Source organism: Tachysurus vachellii, chromosome 10 (genome assembly GCF_030014155.1).
Source record: "Tachysurus vachellii isolate PV-2020 chromosome 10, HZAU_Pvac_v1, whole genome shotgun sequence".
Lineage (NCBI taxonomy): Eukaryota > Metazoa > Chordata > Actinopteri > Siluriformes > Bagridae > Tachysurus > Tachysurus vachellii.
Genome location: NC_083469.1, coordinates 23,662,128 through 23,674,238, shown reverse-complemented (window position 1 = coordinate 23,674,238; position 12,111 = coordinate 23,662,128). Strand labels below are relative to the sequence as shown.

The 12,111-nt window shown below is 44.9% G+C and overlaps 22 non-coding genes across 22 annotated transcripts; all 22 read right to left on the bottom strand.

The window, feature by feature from the left end:
* Positions 1-40: 40 nt before the first annotated feature.
* trnah-gug (transfer RNA histidin (anticodon GUG)) lies at positions 41-112 on the bottom strand. Its single transcript has one exon. It is a non-coding gene; the product is annotated as a tRNA-His (tRNA).
* Positions 113-1,453: 1,341 nt separating this feature from the next.
* On the bottom strand, positions 1,454-1,525 carry trnae-uuc (transfer RNA glutamic acid (anticodon UUC)). The gene has a single exon. It is a non-coding gene; the product is annotated as a tRNA-Glu (tRNA).
* Positions 1,526-1,853: 328 nt separating this feature from the next.
* Positions 1,854-1,926, bottom strand: trnar-acg (transfer RNA arginine (anticodon ACG)). Its single transcript has one exon. It is a non-coding gene; the product is annotated as a tRNA-Arg (tRNA).
* A 114-nt stretch (positions 1,927-2,040) lies between these two features.
* trnah-gug (transfer RNA histidin (anticodon GUG)) lies at positions 2,041-2,112 on the bottom strand. The gene has a single exon. It is a non-coding gene; the product is annotated as a tRNA-His (tRNA).
* A 1,341-nt stretch (positions 2,113-3,453) lies between these two features.
* trnae-uuc (transfer RNA glutamic acid (anticodon UUC)) lies at positions 3,454-3,525 on the bottom strand. Its single transcript has one exon. It is a non-coding gene; the product is annotated as a tRNA-Glu (tRNA).
* A 328-nt stretch (positions 3,526-3,853) lies between these two features.
* trnar-acg (transfer RNA arginine (anticodon ACG)) lies at positions 3,854-3,926 on the bottom strand. The gene has a single exon. It is a non-coding gene; the product is annotated as a tRNA-Arg (tRNA).
* A 114-nt stretch (positions 3,927-4,040) lies between these two features.
* On the bottom strand, positions 4,041-4,112 carry trnah-gug (transfer RNA histidin (anticodon GUG)). Its single transcript has one exon. It is a non-coding gene; the product is annotated as a tRNA-His (tRNA).
* Positions 4,113-4,768: 656 nt separating this feature from the next.
* Positions 4,769-4,840, bottom strand: trnae-uuc (transfer RNA glutamic acid (anticodon UUC)). The gene has a single exon. It is a non-coding gene; the product is annotated as a tRNA-Glu (tRNA).
* A 328-nt stretch (positions 4,841-5,168) lies between these two features.
* trnar-acg (transfer RNA arginine (anticodon ACG)) lies at positions 5,169-5,241 on the bottom strand. Its single transcript has one exon. It is a non-coding gene; the product is annotated as a tRNA-Arg (tRNA).
* Positions 5,242-5,355: 114 nt separating this feature from the next.
* Positions 5,356-5,427, bottom strand: trnah-gug (transfer RNA histidin (anticodon GUG)). The gene has a single exon. It is a non-coding gene; the product is annotated as a tRNA-His (tRNA).
* Positions 5,428-6,083: 656 nt separating this feature from the next.
* trnae-uuc (transfer RNA glutamic acid (anticodon UUC)) lies at positions 6,084-6,155 on the bottom strand. The gene has a single exon. It is a non-coding gene; the product is annotated as a tRNA-Glu (tRNA).
* Positions 6,156-6,483: 328 nt separating this feature from the next.
* Positions 6,484-6,556, bottom strand: trnar-acg (transfer RNA arginine (anticodon ACG)). Its single transcript has one exon. It is a non-coding gene; the product is annotated as a tRNA-Arg (tRNA).
* A 114-nt stretch (positions 6,557-6,670) lies between these two features.
* Positions 6,671-6,742, bottom strand: trnah-gug (transfer RNA histidin (anticodon GUG)). The gene has a single exon. It is a non-coding gene; the product is annotated as a tRNA-His (tRNA).
* Positions 6,743-7,399: 657 nt separating this feature from the next.
* Positions 7,400-7,471, bottom strand: trnae-uuc (transfer RNA glutamic acid (anticodon UUC)). The gene has a single exon. It is a non-coding gene; the product is annotated as a tRNA-Glu (tRNA).
* A 328-nt stretch (positions 7,472-7,799) lies between these two features.
* trnar-acg (transfer RNA arginine (anticodon ACG)) lies at positions 7,800-7,872 on the bottom strand. Its single transcript has one exon. It is a non-coding gene; the product is annotated as a tRNA-Arg (tRNA).
* A 114-nt stretch (positions 7,873-7,986) lies between these two features.
* trnah-gug (transfer RNA histidin (anticodon GUG)) lies at positions 7,987-8,058 on the bottom strand. Its single transcript has one exon. It is a non-coding gene; the product is annotated as a tRNA-His (tRNA).
* A 1,342-nt stretch (positions 8,059-9,400) lies between these two features.
* On the bottom strand, positions 9,401-9,472 carry trnae-uuc (transfer RNA glutamic acid (anticodon UUC)). The gene has a single exon. It is a non-coding gene; the product is annotated as a tRNA-Glu (tRNA).
* A 328-nt stretch (positions 9,473-9,800) lies between these two features.
* trnar-acg (transfer RNA arginine (anticodon ACG)) lies at positions 9,801-9,873 on the bottom strand. Its single transcript has one exon. It is a non-coding gene; the product is annotated as a tRNA-Arg (tRNA).
* A 114-nt stretch (positions 9,874-9,987) lies between these two features.
* Positions 9,988-10,059, bottom strand: trnah-gug (transfer RNA histidin (anticodon GUG)). The gene has a single exon. It is a non-coding gene; the product is annotated as a tRNA-His (tRNA).
* Positions 10,060-11,400: 1,341 nt separating this feature from the next.
* Positions 11,401-11,472, bottom strand: trnae-uuc (transfer RNA glutamic acid (anticodon UUC)). Its single transcript has one exon. It is a non-coding gene; the product is annotated as a tRNA-Glu (tRNA).
* A 328-nt stretch (positions 11,473-11,800) lies between these two features.
* On the bottom strand, positions 11,801-11,873 carry trnar-acg (transfer RNA arginine (anticodon ACG)). Its single transcript has one exon. It is a non-coding gene; the product is annotated as a tRNA-Arg (tRNA).
* A 114-nt stretch (positions 11,874-11,987) lies between these two features.
* Positions 11,988-12,059, bottom strand: trnah-gug (transfer RNA histidin (anticodon GUG)). Its single transcript has one exon. It is a non-coding gene; the product is annotated as a tRNA-His (tRNA).
* Positions 12,060-12,111: the final 52 nt, after the last annotated feature.

The window sequence follows — 12,111 nt, the reverse complement described above, 5'->3', positions numbered from 1 at the left end:
TGCTTAAGTTTAGCATTGGACTGTGAGGAGGAAAATCCAATGCCGTGACCCGGATTCGAACCGGGGTTGCTGCGGCCACAACGCAGAGTACTAACCACTATACGATCACGGCACACCAAGCAGCTGGCCTTGACAAGGGGGCAGCTGCTATACTCAATGCTGTACGTACTGGCCCCTATTGGTCTGGAGTAGAGACAGAATTGGCATTTTGTTTAGAAATGTTCGCATTAGCTGTAGCTTTTTTTAACGCTCTGTTGAGAGAAGAGCAAATTCACATCCAATCTAGGCCTACACACTGCATGTTTGGTCTTATTGACATTGGAACTGACATTCACAAACACACAGAGAGAAAAAAAAACACAGAGAGTTCATCTCAGTTAATCAACATGCTTAAGTATGATTTAAGTTAAAGAATGCAATCTGAATTTAGATTTACTTACATTAATGCTTTGGGCAATGAATGAAAAAAAAAGCAGCACAAACTGTTGCAGTACAAACCATACACACTGCATGTTTGGTCTTATTGACATTGGAACTGACATTCACAAACACAGAGAGAGAAAAAAAAACACAGAGAGTTCATCTCAGTTAATCGACATGCTTAAGTATGATTTAAGTGAAAGAATGCAATCTGAATTTAGATTTACTTACATGAATGCTTTGGGCAACGAATGAAAAAAAAGCATTCCATTAAAGCTCACAGGTATCCTGATCCTTACTAACTAGAAGACGAGGTGAACATCTCCAGGGTTGCTGCGGCCACAACGCAGAGTACTAACCACTATACGATCACGGCACACCAAGCAGCTGGCCTTGACAAGGGGGCAGCTGCTATACTCAATGCTGTACGTACTGGCCCCTATTGGTCTGGAGTAGAGACAGAATTGGCATTTTGTTTAGAAATGTTCGCATTAGCTGTAGCTTTTTTTAACGCTCTGTTGAGAGAAGAGCAAATTCACATCCAATCTAGGCCTACACACTGCATGTTTGGTCTTATTGACATTGGAACTGACATTCACAAACACACAGAGAGAAAAAAAAACACAGAGAGTTCATCTCAGTTAATCAACATGCTTAAGTATGATTTAAGTTAAAGAATGCAATCTGAATTTAGATTTACTTACATTAATGCTTTGGGCAATGAATGAAAAAAAAAGCAGCACAAACTGTTGCAGTACAAACCATACACACTGCATGTTTGGTCTTATTGACATTGGAACTGACATTCACAAACACAGAGAGAGAAAAAAAAACACAGAGAGTTCATCTCAGTTAATCGACATGCTTAAGTATGATTTAAGTTAAAGAATGCAATCTGAATTTAGATTTACTTACATGAATGCTTTGGGCAACGAATGAAAAAAAAAGCATTCCATTAAAGCTCACAGGTATCCTGATCCTTACTAACTAGAAGACGAGGTGAACATCTCGCTAGCTCTGCCAGAGACCAAGGTTCCCATACCGGGAGTCGAACCCGGGCCGCCTGGGTGAAAACCAGGAATCCTGACCGCTAGACCATATGGGACCCTGGTTGCTAGCAAAGGCCACCTCCGGAACGGTTCCAGGGCAGGTGGGGGCCGGCAATTTAGTCCGCCGGTAGGCGGTTTGAGCTCCCTCTCTGTCAACATGCTGTATCGACAAGATCTACGCATTGCAGAGCACAATGGACTCAGCGTTCACAGCTCTGCGAGCGTCCAACAACTCGAAGGGTGGGATAGTAAAGCCGGTGCAGCAACCAGCGTACTGCCCACGACAGGACTGACTGCATTTCAGGGATTACTAGAGCTGTTACTCTGCCTGAATTAAAGTCTTTAGAGACTGTTGCACACCTCTGGACTTGTCTAAAACCAGGCCGAGCCAGCCAGGAGTCGAACCTGGAATCTCCTGATCCGTAGTCAGACGCGTTATCCATTGCGCCACTGGCCCACAGCAGAAGCAGGCAGGCGCGCTCCTACCTGCTTATGCTTTTCAACTGAAACGGGGCAAACAAACAGAAGCCATGCTTAAGTTTAGCATTGGACTGTGAGGAGGAAAATCCAATGCCGTGACCCGGATTCGAACCGGGGTTGCTGCGGCCACAACGCAGAGTACTAACCACTATACGATCACGGCACACCAAGCAGCTGGCCTTGACAAGGGGGCAGCTGCTATACTCAATGCTGTACGTACTGGCCCCTATTGGTCTGGAGTAGAGACAGAATTGGCATTTTGTTTAGAAATGTTCGCATTAGCTGTAGCTTTTTTTAACGCTCTGTTGAGAGAAGAGCAAATTCACATCCAATCTAGGCCTACACACTGCATGTTTGGTCTTATTGACATTGGAACTGACATTCACAAACACACAGAGAGAAAAAAAAACACAGAGAGTTCATCTCAGTTAATCAACATGCTTAAGTATGATTTAAGTTAAAGAATGCAATCTGAATTTAGATTTACTTACATTAATGCTTTGGGCAATGAATGAAAAAAAAAGCAGCACAAACTGTTGCAGTACAAACCATAGACACTGCATGTTTGGTCTTATTGACATTGGAACTGACATTCACAAACACAGAGAGAGAAAAAAAAACACAGAGAGTTCATCTCAGTTAATCGACATGCTTAAGTATGATTTAAGTGAAAGAATGCAATCTGAATTTAGATTTACTTACATGAATGCTTTGGGCAACGAATGAAAAAAAAGCATTCCATTAAAGCTCACAGGTATCCTGATCCTTACTAACTAGAAGACGAGGTGAACATCTCCAGGGTTGCTGCGGCCACAACGCAGAGTACTAACCACTATACGATCACGGCACACCAAGCAGCTGGCCTTGACAAGGGGGCAGCTGCTATACTCAATGCTGTACGTACTGGCCCCTATTGGTCTGGAGTAGAGACAGAATTGGCATTTTGTTTAGAAATGTTCGCATTAGCTGTAGCTTTTTTTAACGCTCTGTTGAGAGAAGAGCAAATTCACATCCAATCTAGGCCTACACACTGCATGTTTGGTCTTATTGACATTGGAACTGACATTCACAAACACACAGAGAGAAAAAAAAACACAGAGAGTTCATCTCAGTTAATCAACATGCTTAAGTATGATTTAAGTTAAAGAATGCAATCTGAATTTAGATTTACTTACATTAATGCTTTGGGCAATGAATGAAAAAAAAAGCAGCACAAACTGTTGCAGTACAAACCATACACACTGCATGTTTGGTCTTATTGACATTGGAACTGACATTCACAAACACAGAGAGAGAAAAAAAAACACAGAGAGTTCATCTCAGTTAATCGACATGCTTAAGTATGATTTAAGTTAAAGAATGCAATCTGAATTTAGATTTACTTACATGAATGCTTTGGGCAACGAATGAAAAAAAAAGCATTCCATTAAAGCTCACAGGTATCCTGATCCTTACTAACTAGAAGACGAGGTGAACATCTCGCTAGCTCTGCCAGAGACCAAGGTTCCCATACCGGGAGTCGAACCCGGGCCGCCTGGGTGAAAACCAGGAATCCTGACCGCTAGACCATATGGGACCCTGGTTGCTAGCAAAGGCCACCTCCGGAACGGTTCCAGGGCAGGTGGGGGCCGGCAATTTAGTCCGCCGGTAGGCGGTTTGAGCTCCCTCTCTGTCAACATGCTGTATCGACAAGATCTACGCATTGCAGAGCACAATGGACTCAGCGTTCACAGCTCTGCGAGCGTCCAACAACTCGAAGGGTGGGATAGTAAAGCCGGTGCAGCAACCAGCGTACTGCCCACGACAGGACTGACTGCATTTCAGGGATTACTAGAGCTGTTACTCTGCCTGAATTAAAGTCTTTAGAGACTGTTGCACACCTCTGGACTTGTCTAAAACCAGGCCGAGCCAGCCAGGAGTCGAACCTGGAATCTCCTGATCCGTAGTCAGACGCGTTATCCATTGCGCCACTGGCCCACAGCAGAAGCAGGCAGGCGCGCTCCTACCTGCTTATGCTTTTCAACTGAAACGGGGCAAACAAACAGAAGCCATGCTTAAGTTTAGCATTGGACTGTGAGGAGGAAAATCCAATGCCGTGACCCGGATTCGAACCGGGGTTGCTGCGGCCACAACGCAGAGTACTAACCACTATACGATCACGGCACACCAAGCAGCTGGCCTTGACAAGGGGGCAGCTGCTATACTCAATGCTGTACGTACTGGCCCCTATTGGTCTGGAGTAGAGACAGAATTGGCATTTTGTTTAGAAATGTTCGCATTAGCTGTAGCTTTTTTTAACGCTCTGTTGAGAGAAGAGCAAATTCACATCCAATCTAGGCCTACACACTGCATGTTTGGTCTTATTGACATTGGAACTGACATTCACAAACACACAGAGAGAAAAAAAAACACAGAGAGTTCATCTCAGTTAATCAACATGCTTAAGTATGATTTAAGTTAAAGAATGCAATCTGAATTTAGATTTACTTACATTAATGCTTTGGGCAATGAATGAAAAAAAAAGCAGCACAAACTGTTGCAGTACAAACCATACACACTGCATGTTTGGTCTTATTGACATTGGAACTGACATTCACAAACACAGAGAGAGAAAAAAAAACACAGAGAGTTCATCTCAGTTAATCGACATGCTTAAGTATGATTTAAGTTAAAGAATGCAATCTGAATTTAGATTTACTTACATGAATGCTTTGGGCAACGAATGAAAAAAAAGCATTCCATTAAAGCTCACAGGTATCCTGATCCTTACTAACTAGAAGACGAGGTGAACATCTCGCTAGCTCTGCCAGAGACCAAGGTTCCCATACCGGGAGTCGAACCCGGGCCGCCTGGGTGAAAACCAGGAATCCTGACCGCTAGACCATATGGGACCCTGGTTGCTAGCAAAGGCCACCTCCGGAACGGTTCCAGGGCAGGTGGGGGCCGGCAATTTAGTCCGCCGGTAGGCGGTTTGAGCTCCCTCTCTGTCAACATGCTGTATAGACAAGATCTACGCATTGCAGAGCACAATGGACTCAGCGTTCACAGCTCTGCGAGCGTCCAACAACTCGAAGGGTGGGATAGTAAAGCCGGTGCAGCAACCAGCGTACTGCCCACGACAGGACTGACTGCATTTCAGGGATTACTAGAGCTGTTACTCTGCCTGAATTAAAGTCTTTAGAGACTGTTGCACACCTCTGGACTTGTCTAAAACCAGGCCGAGCCAGCCAGGAGTCGAACCTGGAATCTCCTGATCCGTAGTCAGACGCGTTATCCATTGCGCCACTGGCCCACAGCAGAAGCAGGCAGGCGCGCTCCTACCTGCTTATGCTTTTCAACTGAAACGGGGCAAACAAACAGAAGCCATGCTTAAGTTTAGCATTGGACTGTGAGGAGGAAAATCCAATGCCGTGACCCGGATTCGAACCGGGGTTGCTGCGGCCACAACGCAGAGTACTAACCACTATACGATCACGGCACACCAAGCAGCTGGCCTTGACAAGGGGGCAGCTGCTATACTCAATGCTGTACGTACTGGCCCCTATTGGTCTGGAGTAGAGACAGAATTGGCATTTTGTTTAGAAATGTTCGCATTAGCTGTAGCTTTTTTTAACGCTCTGTTGAGAGAAGAGCAAATTCACATCCAATCTAGGCCTACACACTGCATGTTTGGTCTTATTGACATTGGAACTGACATTCACAAACACACAGAGAGAAAAAAAAACACAGAGAGTTCATCTCAGTTAATCAACATGCTTAAGTATGATTTAAGTTAAAGAATGCAATCTGAATTTAGATTTACTTACATTAATGCTTTGGGCAATGAATGAAAAAAAAAGCAGCACAAACTGTTGCAGTACAAACCATACACACTGCATGTTTGGTCTTATTGACATTGGAACTGACATTCACAAACACAGAGAGAGAAAAAAAAACACAGAGAGTTCATCTCAGTTAATCGACATGCTTAAGTATGATTTAAGTTAAAGAATGCAATCTGAATTTAGATTTACTTACATGAATGCTTTGGGCAACGAATGAAAAAAAAGCATTCCATTAAAGCTCACAGGTATCCTGATCCTTACTAACTAGAAGACGAGGTGAACATCTCGCTAGCTCTGCCAGAGACCAAGGTTCCCATACCGGGAGTCGAACCCGGGCCGCCTGGGTGAAAACCAGGAATCCTGACCGCTAGACCATATGGGACCCTGGTTGCTAGCAAAGGCCACCTCCGGAACGGTTCCAGGGCAGGTGGGGGCCGGCAATTTAGTCCGCCGGTAGGCGGTTTGAGCTCCCTCTCTGTCAACATGCTGTATCGACAAGATCTACGCATTGCAGAGCACAATGGACTCAGCGTTCACAGCTCTGCGAGCGTCCAACAACTCGAAGGGTGGGATAGTAAAGCCGGTGCAGCAACCAGCGTACTGCCCACGACAGGACTGACTGCATTTCAGGGATTACTAGAGCTGTTACTCTGCCTGAATTAAAGTCTTTAGAGACTGTTGCACACCTCTGGACTTGTCTAAAACCAGGCCGAGCCAGCCAGGAGTCGAACCTGGAATCTCCTGATCCGTAGTCAGACGCGTTATCCATTGCGCCACTGGCCCACAGCAGAAGCAGGCAGGCGCGCTCCTACCTGCTTATGCTTTTCAACTGAAACGGGGCAAACAAACAGAAGCCATGCTTAAGTTTAGCATTGGACTGTGAGGAGGAAAATCCAATGCCGTGACCCGGATTCGAACCGGGGTTGCTGCGGCCACAACGCAGAGTACTAACCACTATACGATCACGGCACACCAAGCAGCTGGCCTTGACAAGGGGGCAGCTGCTATACTCAATGCTGTACGTACTGGCCCCTATTGGTCTGGAGTAGAGACAGAATTGGCATTTTGTTTAGAAATGTTCGCATTAGCTGTAGCTTTTTTTAACGCTCTGTTGAGAGAAGAGCAAATTCACATCCAATCTAGGCCTACACACTGCATGTTTGGTCTTATTGACATTGGAACTGACATTCACAAACACACAGAGAGAAAAAAAAACACAGAGAGTTCATCTCAGTTAATCAACATGCTTAAGTATGATTTAAGTTAAAGAATGCAATCTGAATTTAGATTTACTTACATTAATGCTTTGGGCAATGAATGAAAAAAAAAGCAGCACAAACTGTTGCAGTACAAACCATACACACTGCATGTTTGGTCTTATTGACATTGGAACTGACATTCACAAACACAGAGAGAGAAAAAAAAACACAGAGAGTTCATCTCAGTTAATCGACATGCTTAAGTATGATTTAAGTTAAAGAATGCAATCTGAATTTAGATTTACTTACATGAATGCTTTGGGCAACGAATGAAAAAAAAAGCATTCCATTAAAGCTCACAGGTATCCTGATCCTTACTAACTAGAAGACGAGGTGAACATCTCGCTAGCTCTGCCAGAGACCAAGGTTCCCATACCGGGAGTCGAACCCGGGCCGCCTGGGTGAAAACCAGGAATCCTGACCGCTAGACCATATGGGACCCTGGTTGCTAGCAAAGGCCACCTCCGGAACGGTTCCAGGGCAGGTGGGGGCCGGCAATTTAGTCCGCCGGTAGGCGGTTTGAGCTCCCTCTCTGTCAACATGCTGTATCGACAAGATCTACGCATTGCAGAGCACAATGGACTCAGCGTTCACAGCTCTGCGAGCGTCCAACAACTCGAAGGGTGGGATAGTAAAGCCGGTGCAGCAACCAGCGTACTGCCCACGACAGGACTGACTGCATTTCAGGGATTACTAGAGCTGTTACTCTGCCTGAATTAAAGTCTTTAGAGACTGTTGCACACCTCTGGACTTGTCTAAAACCAGGCCGAGCCAGCCAGGAGTCGAACCTGGAATCTCCTGATCCGTAGTCAGACGCGTTATCCATTGCGCCACTGGCCCACAGCAGAAGCAGGCAGGCGCGCTCCTACCTGCTTATGCTTTTCAACTGAAACGGGGCAAACAAACAGAAGCCATGCTTAAGTTTAGCATTGGACTGTGAGGAGGAAAATCCAATGCCGTGACCCGGATTCGAACCGGGGTTGCTGCGGCCACAACGCAGAGTACTAACCACTATACGATCACGGCACACCAAGCAGCTGGCCTTGACAAGGGGGCAGCTGCTATACTCAATGCTGTACGTACTGGCCCCTATTGGTCTGGAGTAGAGACAGAATTGGCATTTTGTTTAGAAATGTTCGCATTAGCTGTAGCTTTTTTTAACGCTCTGTTGAGAGAAGAGCAAATTCACATCCAATCTAGGCCTACACACTGCATGTTTGGTCTTATTGACATTGGAACTGACATTCACAAACACACAGAGAGAAAAAAAAACACAGAGAGTTCATCTCAGTTAATCAACATGCTTAAGTATGATTTAAGTTAAAGAATGCAATCTGAATTTAGATTTACTTACATTAATGCTTTGGGCAATGAATGAAAAAAAAAGCAGCACAAACTGTTGCAGTACAAACCATAGACACTGCATGTTTGGTCTTATTGACATTGGAACTGACATTCACAAACACAGAGAGAGAAAAAAAAACACAGAGAGTTCATCTCAGTTAATCGACATGCTTAAGTATGATTTAAGTGAAAGAATGCAATCTGAATTTAGATTTACTTACATGAATGCTTTGGGCAACGAATGAAAAAAAAGCATTCCATTAAAGCTCACAGGTATCCTGATCCTTACTAACTAGAAGACGAGGTGAACATCTCCAGGGTTGCTGCGGCCACAACGCAGAGTACTAACCACTATACGATCACGGCACACCAAGCAGCTGGCCTTGACAAGGGGGCAGCTGCTATACTCAATGCTGTACGTACTGGCCCCTATTGGTCTGGAGTAGAGACAGAATTGGCATTTTGTTTAGAAATGTTCGCATTAGCTGTAGCTTTTTTTAACGCTCTGTTGAGAGAAGAGCAAATTCACATCCAATCTAGGCCTACACACTGCATGTTTGGTCTTATTGACATTGGAACTGACATTCACAAACACACAGAGAGAAAAAAAAACACAGAGAGTTCATCTCAGTTAATCAACATGCTTAAGTATGATTTAAGTTAAAGAATGCAATCTGAATTTAGATTTACTTACATTAATGCTTTGGGCAATGAATGAAAAAAAAAGCAGCACAAACTGTTGCAGTACAAACCATACACACTGCATGTTTGGTCTTATTGACATTGGAACTGACATTCACAAACACAGAGAGAGAAAAAAAAAACACAGAGAGTTCATCTCAGTTAATCGACATGCTTAAGTATGATTTAAGTTAAAGAATGCAATCTGAATTTAGATTTACTTACATGAATGCTTTGGGCAACGAATGAAAAAAAAAGCATTCCATTAAAGCTCACAGGTATCCTGATCCTTACTAACTAGAAGACGAGGTGAACATCTCGCTAGCTCTGCCAGAGACCAAGGTTCCCATACCGGGAGTCGAACCCGGGCCGCCTGGGTGAAAACCAGGAATCCTGACCGCTAGACCATATGGGACCCTGGTTGCTAGCAAAGGCCACCTCCGGAACGGTTCCAGGGCAGGTGGGGGCCGGCAATTTAGTCCGCCGGTAGGCGGTTTGAGCTCCCTCTCTGTCAACATGCTGTATCGACAAGATCTACGCATTGCAGAGCACAATGGACTCAGCGTTCACAGCTCTGCGAGCGTCCAACAACTCGAAGGGTGGGATAGTAAAGCCGGTGCAGCAACCAGCGTACTGCCCACGACAGGACTGACTGCATTTCAGGGATTACTAGAGCTGTTACTCTGCCTGAATTAAAGTCTTTAGAGACTGTTGCACACCTCTGGACTTGTCTAAAACCAGGCCGAGCCAGCCAGGAGTCGAACCTGGAATCTCCTGATCCGTAGTCAGACGCGTTATCCATTGCGCCACTGGCCCACAGCAGAAGCAGGCAGGCGCGCTCCTACCTGCTTATGCTTTTCAACTGAAACGGGGCAAACAAACAGAAGCCATGCTTAAGTTTAGCATTGGACTGTGAGGAGGAAAATCCAATGCCGTGACCCGGATTCGAACCGGGGTTGCTGCGGCCACAACGCAGAGTACTAACCACTATACGATCACGGCACACCAAGCAGCTGGCCTTGACAAGGGGGCAGCTGCTATACTCAATGCTGTACGTACTGGCCCCTATTGGTCTGGAGTAGAGACAGAATTGGCATTTTGTTTAGAAATGTTCGCATTAGCTGTAGCTTTTTTTAACGCTCTGTTGAGAGAAGAGCAAATTCACATCCAATCTAGGCCTACACACTGCATGTTTGGTCTTATTGACATTGGAACTGACATTCACAAACACACAGAGAGAAAAAAAAACACAGAGAGTTCATCTCAGTTAATCAACATGCTTAAGTATGATTTAAGTTAAAGAATGCAATCTGAATTTAGATTTACTTACATTAATGCTTTGGGCAATGAATGAAAAAAAAAGCAGCACAAACTGTTGCAGTACAAACCATACACACTGCATGTTTGGTCTTATTGACATTGGAACTGACATTCACAAACACAGAGAGAGAAAAAAAAACACAGAGAGTTCATCTCAGTTAATCGACATGCTTAAGTATGATTTAAGTGAAAGAATGCAATCTGAATTTAGATTTACTTACATGAATGCTTTGGGCAACGAATGAAAAAAAAGCATTCCATTAAAGCTCACAGGTATCCTGATCCTTACTAACTAGAAGACGAGGTGAACATCTCCAGGGTTGCTGCGGCCACAACGCAGAGTACTAACCACTATACGATCACGGCACACCAAGCAGCTGGCCTTGACAAGGGGGCAGCTGCTATACTCAATGCTGTACGTACTGGCCCCTATTGGTCTGGAGTAGAGACAGAATTGGCATTTTGTTTAGAAATGTTCGCATTAGCTGTAGCTTTTTTTAACGCTCTGTTGAGAGAAGAGCAAATTCACATCCAATCTAGGCCTACACACTGCATGTTTGGTCTTATTGACATTGGAACTGACATTCACAAACACACAGAGAGAAAAAAAAACACAGAGAGTTCATCTCAGTTAATCAACATGCTTAAGTATGATTTAAGTTAAAGAATGCAATCTGAATTTAGATTTACTTACATTAATGCTTTGGGCAATGAATGAAAAAAAAAGCAGCACAAACTGTTGCAGTACAAACCATACACACTGCATGTTTGGTCTTATTGACATTGGAACTGACATTCACAAACACAGAGAGAGAAAAAAAAACACAGAGAGTTCATCTCAGTTAATCGACATGCTTAAGTATGATTTAAGTTAAAGAATGCAATCTGAATTTAGATTTACTTACATGAATGCTTTGGGCAACGAATGAAAAAAAAAGCATTCCATTAAAGCTCACAGGTATCCTGATCCTTACTAACTAGAAGACGAGGTGAACATCTCGCTAGCTCTGCCAGAGACCAAGGTTCCCATACCGGGAGTCGAACCCGGGCCGCCTGGGTGAAAACCAGGAATCCTGACCGCTAGACCATATGGGACCCTGGTTGCTAGCAAAGGCCACCTCCGGAACGGTTCCAGGGCAGGTGGGGGCCGGCAATTTAGTCCGCCGGTAGGCGGTTTGAGCTCCCTCTCTGTCAACATGCTGTATCGACAAGATCTACGCATTGCAGAGCACAATGGACTCAGCGTTCACAGCTCTGCGAGCGTCCAACAACTCGAAGGGTGGGATAGTAAAGCCGGTGCAGCAACCAGCGTACTGCCCACGACAGGACTGACTGCATTTCAGGGATTACTAGAGCTGTTACTCTGCCTGAATTAAAGTCTTTAGAGACTGTTGCACACCTCTGGACTTGTCTAAAACCAGGCCGAGCCAGCCAGGAGTCGAACCTGGAATCTCCTGATCCGTAGTCAGACGCGTTATCCATTGCGCCACTGGCCCACAGCAGAAGCAGGCAGGCGCGCTCCTACCTGCTTATGCTTTTCAACTGAAACGGGGCAAACAAACAGAAGCCATGCTTAAGTTTAGCATTGGACTGTGAGGAGGAAAATCCAATGCCGTGACCCGGATTCGAACCGGGGTTGCTGCGGCCACAACGCAGAGTACTAACCACTATACGATCACGGCACACCAAGCAGCTGGCCTTGACAAGGGGGCAGCTGCTATACTCAATGCTGTA